Consider the following 7,203-nt stretch of genomic DNA (forward strand, 5'->3'; position numbering starts at 1 on the left):
CCGAAGAGAAAATGTACTTTTGCCAGAACAAATGACGAGATTAGTCGCGTTTAGGGGCCACTCCACAATGTGCCCGAAGTCATTTCCGTATGCGTAAACAGCCCAAACACAATCAAAGTGCAGCTAAATCCTGACGGCAGCGGACTGATCACTGCTACTGTACCGTAAACTGCTATTCATTACGAATTCACAGCGGGGTGGAAGAAAAGCTATTTAAGAAATCACATGGGAGAATAGGAATACATTACACTCTGAGGTAGCCCGCCATTTATCATCGTTATCAAACAAACAGCCTGAGTCTGGTGCCTGTACGTGTCAAAGCGTAATGCTCTCTGGATGCTTTCTCTCCCTCGGCCCCTTCTTGCCTTTCCTCCCCGACACCTTAACGCACACAGAGGAGCGTTTGGCAAGTGTTCTTTGCTCTGTGAAATAATCATAGGCTGCATTATGAGTAAAATAAGGTGGTTTTCTTTGTATAAACTGGTATGACAAAATCCTTGCTGTGTTTTTACAGAGAGTGGATTTTATATTAAGGTTCAACATGGAGCTGAAAGAACGTGGCAGCTAAATAAACAGCAACAGAAGAGGAGTGTCAATCAAAACATCTGTGATGAAGACAGCAGAACACTAAGTGATATGGAAAGCAGTGGTTGTGCGTTCTCAAGTTGTCTCGCCATGTTTAAGAGCAATTTTCCCTATTTCGATTCTGTCTTCTCCTTTGCAGCTCTGTCTTCACTCGTCACTAGAAACGCTTTCTCCGGTGACAGGCTCAGCGAGCTCAGCCTCGGCACGCTTCCTTCTGTCTGTGCGATCGGAAACCCAGAAATTCCCACCTCGGATTAGTCGCAGCCAATAAGCGCAGGGGGGGGGGGCATGAATAGCGTCGAGTCTCGCACGCTTTGATGAGAAGAAAAGGCGAGGAGTGAGGTGTCGGGGCGCGGGGGAAATCTATTTTTAGGCATCTAATGAAACTTTTCAACGCCGCACCGACGACAGGAGAGACGTTGACAGGCGATTATGAAACTGTCTTAATTAGCTCCCGAGCTCTGGTATGTCTGTTAGCCAATGATGCCTCCCACCCAGGTTTTATGTCGAAGAGCCAAGAAAATGTGGATTCATTTAGGACTTAGTGTTGGCGCCAATGTGCGCGTGACTTTTTATGTGGCGACTCCATGAGCAAAGTGGCACAAGTTCCATCTTCACCAATGGCGACAACAGTTGTAGCAAAATGTGTGATCTAAAAACGTCAACTGTGAAGACCAAGGGCTTCTCTCTCTCTCTCTGTCGTTTAGCACTGATGTTTAACACCATTGAAGTGGAGCCATGGAGGCCAATTTATGCACCCGCAGAGGAAGAAAAAAGACCAGCAGCAAGACTGGGTTAAGGGTCTGGGTCAGTTGGGGAAATCTCTCATCGTCACTGTCTTCCTCTCCTTCTGTGTAAAACCTGCAGCTGATTGCAACATATTCAAACCACTTGTTTTGCAAAGCATGCTGGGACATGTGGGTTAACAATAAGATAGATGCGGCAGGCTGACAGAAATGTGGAACTACAACTAAAACTAGATTATAAATGCTGGATTTAATGGCAATTAAATTAGAATTAGTGAAAGAAACATGGGCTGAACGAAGTTTAAATGTGAGCACTGAATGAAGTTAAAGTGCTGAAAGGAGTTGAAGTGTTATTTGAAGTGTAGGTGTTAAATTGAGCTTAAATTGAAGTTGAAGTCTCGAAAGAAATCAATGCTAGTGCGTATAAAGTGAAAGATTTCTGTTGAAGTGGGGGATTTTTCCAAGTGTCTATAGTTCATTTTAATAAAATTTTAATTTATGCAGTTTTGGCCATCATTCCTGTCAGTGACACCAGGTTAACTGCTGGGATCTAGAGACAGAAATGATGCCAGAACTATGAAAATAATATTTGATTCACTGTGTTTCCCTCAAAGTGCAACTTAAATGCTGTCATTGTTTTCCCTCAACTTGAAATCACCTCGCTGCAGTGATGTAGCTCTGTACCCCAGACTGTGTCAGTACACCGTGACGTCACTATTGGGGGTACTTAAAGGTACAACAAAGCTCTCTTCTTACCACAGCAAACAGTTAGAGGTGAAACAGACCAGAAACAGTCAGCCAGAGAGGGCAATGAAACCGTGATTTAGTTCCATTATAACCAAGACTGAGTTGAAGTGAAGTGACGGCCAATAAAATGCTCTTGTAATTGTGTTAGATAAATGTGTGTGTGAGGACAAACAGCAAACTGGAGAGGGAGGGCAGCCGTGCCAGCTTATCATAACTGATCCTCACACTCCCGCGCAGGAAGTATTCACATTCAGAACGTCTTTGTATTACTACGCTAGCCACGGTCACAAAAGCGTCGCGAATGGCGGGCTCCGCCGACCTGAGCAATAAATCAGCAGCGTTATCTCCCGCTCTTTCGCGTTCGACCTCTCTCGCATGTCGGAGCGGAAGCATGGCGGCTCCTCTCTGCCGAGGGCTGCCGGGACGGAAAGGCCAGAGGAAAGGGGAGAGGGGGGGGATCAATTTAATTACTCAAGGCGATTGAGCAGAGTGCACAGGCTTTAAAACTAAATTGCACCTGTTCTTTTTTTTTCATTTTTGTGGTTACACTCCCCTCTCCGCTGTTTTACATCACAGAACAACGAGGCTCAAGTTATTTTAGCGGTGGCCCTCGTGAGGCTTATAATCCAGGCTAAGTGACAGGCTAATTTGTGGTATTAGATTGCTTTCATCGGGTCGTTTGGGCCTGCTTTGTAAGTTAGCGGTATGAAAAGGCAGCTCTGCCTCAGCGGTCACATTGACTTGTATGCTGTGTGACTTCTGGGGGGGTGGAAGTGGGAACTGAGGGGGAGGGGGGTTACAGCGGCTCTCAGAGGCCATATTTCCTCAGTCGTGTTCAATCTTCTCACTGCCGATAGGGAACAAGCACGAAGGACTGAGCCAAAGGTATGAATATCGGAGCAGTGTGGCAGGAAAGTTTACAACCAGCCGAGATCAGTCGACTGTTCAGTCCAATCATAATGAATTTAGTCGGTTTATAACGAGTGACGAGACTTAAATTGCACTTCGGGTCCACGGAGTGAGAAAATGGGCTTTCCGCAGAAATCCATCAAAAGGGACAAGAGGCGACTCTAGTGGTGCTAAAAGTGAGACAAAAACCGCCAGCTGAAGATCTCTCCGTGAAGAAATCAAAGTCTGTGAGTGCATGTGCGAACGTACGTGTGTGTGTGTGTGTGTGTGTAAATGCCAGGCTAAAGCCTCGCGATACACCCTGAAACACAGACACAAGGCCGTTTTCTTTAACAATAAGATGGGACCCATTGCTCAGTCAACTTATCGCCGATGACCGTTCACGGTGTCAGAGGCCAGAACAAGCAATTAAAGGCAATAGAAAAATGGAGGATTAGTTCAAATTAATCCGCAACTTTTCCCCATTTTCTCGCAGAAAACGCTGAAATGGAGGGATATGGAAATCTGGCGGCGCATAGCAGAACTAATGGCTTGGCAGCTCTCGGCTCTGAAACGAGAAGGGCCTAATGGATCTGCCGCCCTGGCTAAGATGGCTGAGCCAGATTGCATGTGGATTTAAGTGATTAAGAACATGGTGGCCCCCGGTCCGTCTTTAGTCAGAGAAAATGTAATGTATGACAATGAATGCTAAAATATGAAATTCCACATTTAAGGAATCAATCCGCATTGCAGAGAATTCAGGGTGCAATTCACGCCTGAGCTTATGAAGGTATATGCTATTGGAGGGGGTGGTGTGAGGGTCAGCAGGAGTCTGCAAATGGCCACATACTCAAATAATAGTTGTGAAAAAGTTTTGTTTTGTTCCCAATGCCATTGAAGTGTTTACCTCGTTCACACTGGTTCAAAAACACTTACGATGTGACACAGTGTTGTGGGATTATCTCACCCAATGAGCAGACTATTGGTGAATTAAATAGATATCACAGGGAGTTTTTTCATCATTTACACAATGTATTTCAGCAATTAAAAATATAAGTAAGTGAGCCTTTTGCTGTGCTTTGGCAAAAAAAGAAGTATTATAATAATAGGGCTAATTAAGTCAGTGTAAAGCACATCTCCAACTAGAACTGCAATGATAATACTGCATAAAATGTGACAAGTTGTAAGAAACGGAGGAATTTCAGCACATTAGTGGCCCTTAATATTGTTAATATTGTTATTGGCTCATCATTTAACATTATGTTATGTCCGTGGTGGCAGATAATGTAATACCGTCATGTCATCTTATCGGAGAATTGATTACCTCTCAAAACTTTATTGCATTTTTAAGCCATGTTAGGACAATTTATTACATTGCACCAAGTTATTACATCGTCTATCAACAAAATAAGGGAAGACTAGAGTGCTGTGTGTGTGTGTGTGTGTGCGTGTGTGTGTGTGTGTGTGTGTTAATCTGACACCTCAGAGAAACTGAATTCAAATGTACAATTTACAAAGTTACAAATTGGAAATGAAGGCTTTCGGAGTCAGAGGCTGAATTTGTTTAGCCATGTTATAAAATGATATCTTTTTTTTTATGTATGTCATATCTAAACGACAGTGGGACGTTTGTCACGGCACCTCAGAAACAACTCACGTAGTTAAAGGCAACAATGTATAGACTCATACAAACATAATCCCTCACAGCGATCACTTCTGGCCCACCTGAAGTGTCTGTCTTTGACCCTGCCCTCTGGATTTTCTGTATAGTTTCTCATTTTGCTGTGTTCAGGACGTTTCTGGGCGTCAACTTCTATGAAATACGGCCAGGTGCCAGATCGTATAAGCACACAACCAAGAGGAAGCTAGGAAAATGGCGGACTCGGTGCCAAAAAAAAAACGTGAATATAAGCGAGGCAAAACGCCAAGTGGACAAAGCTCTTTCCAAAACCAGAGTAAGTCTGGGGTTGGCTTTCACCCGCTGGCAAGCACCGTAACCCTCGTTGAGCCGCGGATGAGGGGCCAACTTTGAATGTTTTGTTTACAAATCGCAACCGACAAATCCTCCTCATTGTGCCTTTAAGTATATGCAACTAAAATGACCCGGTTAAGTTCAGGTAGAGTTCACCGTCATGATTTGAGACCAACTCCATCTCCAGCATCAATGTCCCACCGACTTGTCGCTGCACTATAAGATCATCATACTACTTTGAGTCGAAGCAGGTCATTTCAATCCCTCTGAACAAATAACTACTTTCATGTAACTTTAATGCAAAATCAAGATCTACGGTCGAAGGGTCGGGTAATGCTCGAGGTTCATACGCCGCGTTGTCCTGAACCGGACGTCTCCTAAGTTATTCCACATCCAAAGAAACCGGATTACTCAGAGAAAGCAGGAAATCAGACAATGCACTTAAATGCACTGTAATAACCTCATTACTGTAAATCCACAAACACAATTAGATTTCTCTTCTACAAGAGAACTTCACTGGTAAGACTCAATTGAACTACTTCCTGATTGTGTGTGTGTGTTTGAGAGTCTGTCGGCCGAGTGAGAGGACAGACTCTGGTGATAGCTTGAATATATAGAATATATAGTTTTAGTCAGACATTTGATAGAAGTATATTGAATATGATAATGCACTGCTACATGGACATCACTTCTTGCCACTCTGCTGCACATTGATTATGATTCTGTCGTGCACGTTTCCATGCAAAGCTGATTAAAAAATAAAAAAAAACAGGGTACATTTGGTGCAGGTGAATGCAACACTGCTCAACAGCTGACTAATTAGGCAAAAGGGCTGAGTGATGCAAACTGATCTCAGTCATTCTTTAGTGACTCACCATCAAGTCCAAATCTGCTAGAAAAAATGGATAATTCAGAGAGAAATTAATTCCTTTCATAGAGCGTCTTTGATATACAATCCATAGCAAGCCCCTTCCCCCCCTCTCATAATAAGAAAGTAGAGGACATACAGTAGAAAGAAGGTGTGGGACTGCGTTCGTGCCGTCTGACGGCCCCACTCAGTACAGCCACGACTGACTTCGACAGGTGCCGGCGGATAATTGGGCGCCGTGCCGGCTACAACCGCAGTGCTGCTGTCTCCTAGAGCTCATTACTATCACTCAGAAGTTCACCCTTTAAAAAAAAAACTCCACAGCCACATGACTCGACGTATTTGGTAAAATGGCGACTGAAATCTCTTGAAACGCTGCCATTAAAGGGCCTGTCACTCTGCGAGCTGTTGAGGTGCTGTTTGGACGGGTAAATGATTGCACTCAGCATGAGATTCGACACACAGTTTCAACTTCATGCAAATACATGCACGCGGTGAGGTTCAGTCAGTCCTGGTACGAAACAAACGTGTATTAGCTGGTGATCACAGCTTGAAAGCAGGACTTTTTCTGCCTTACTGCCCAAAATGTTTGCAAAAGATGACAGCATTGTTAATCAGCTTCAGTGAGCCAACAATATGTTCGCTTTCCACGCATTTACAGTTTCTGTTTAAAATACATTTTTGCTCGCTGATTAGGTCATTTTTTTAGGCATTTTAGCCTTTATTAGATAGCTAGAAATAGACGGAGACAACAAGGATGGAAAGACTTGTGGGAAGATTCCCACTAAGAAAGAAGGATGTTGCAATTACCCTTATGACTAACTGACAACCCAGAATGCCACCCACCAGGGCTATTCAGACTGAATATAGGGTTGGTGGTGGTGTGTTCCCAGTGAGACACTGGATGAGTTTACATTATACCCCATTAACATAGGTTTGTACAAGAGTGAGCAATTAGCTCTGTTTCTCCATCTCAATGTTTGTTAGATAAATTGTAAAATTAGCAAAATGTTCCAAACTATAAGATGTCCAACTGGTACGGGGGTTTGCACATCATTGTTTTAAGATGTTTTGCCAGACTACCGTGCAGTGTTTTACCAGAGCATTCTGTGACGTCACGTTGCAGCAATAGTTAAACAACGCTCAACTTTTTTGCAGATGACGCTGCACTATTTTTGCCAACGCCGTCTGCGGGGCCTCGTTCAGATGGATAAGGGAGTTGCGTTTTTTCACCCCGGGCTAAAGTCGGTCTGAGCGCAGCTAAAATACAATGAATGACGAGCTCGTACTTTCAACATTAACGGCTACACATGCTTTCTTCGTCAGCTCGTTTCATTGGCCTATGAGCGAGGAAAAGGATCCTTTGAGTTGAGATTATTTTGTCACATGTACTCTTA

This window comes from Anarhichas minor, unplaced genomic scaffold, assembly GCF_050575085.1.
Source record: "Anarhichas minor isolate MPS153535 unplaced genomic scaffold, ASM5057508v1 ptg000055l, whole genome shotgun sequence".
NCBI lineage: Eukaryota > Metazoa > Chordata > Actinopteri > Perciformes > Anarhichadidae > Anarhichas > Anarhichas minor.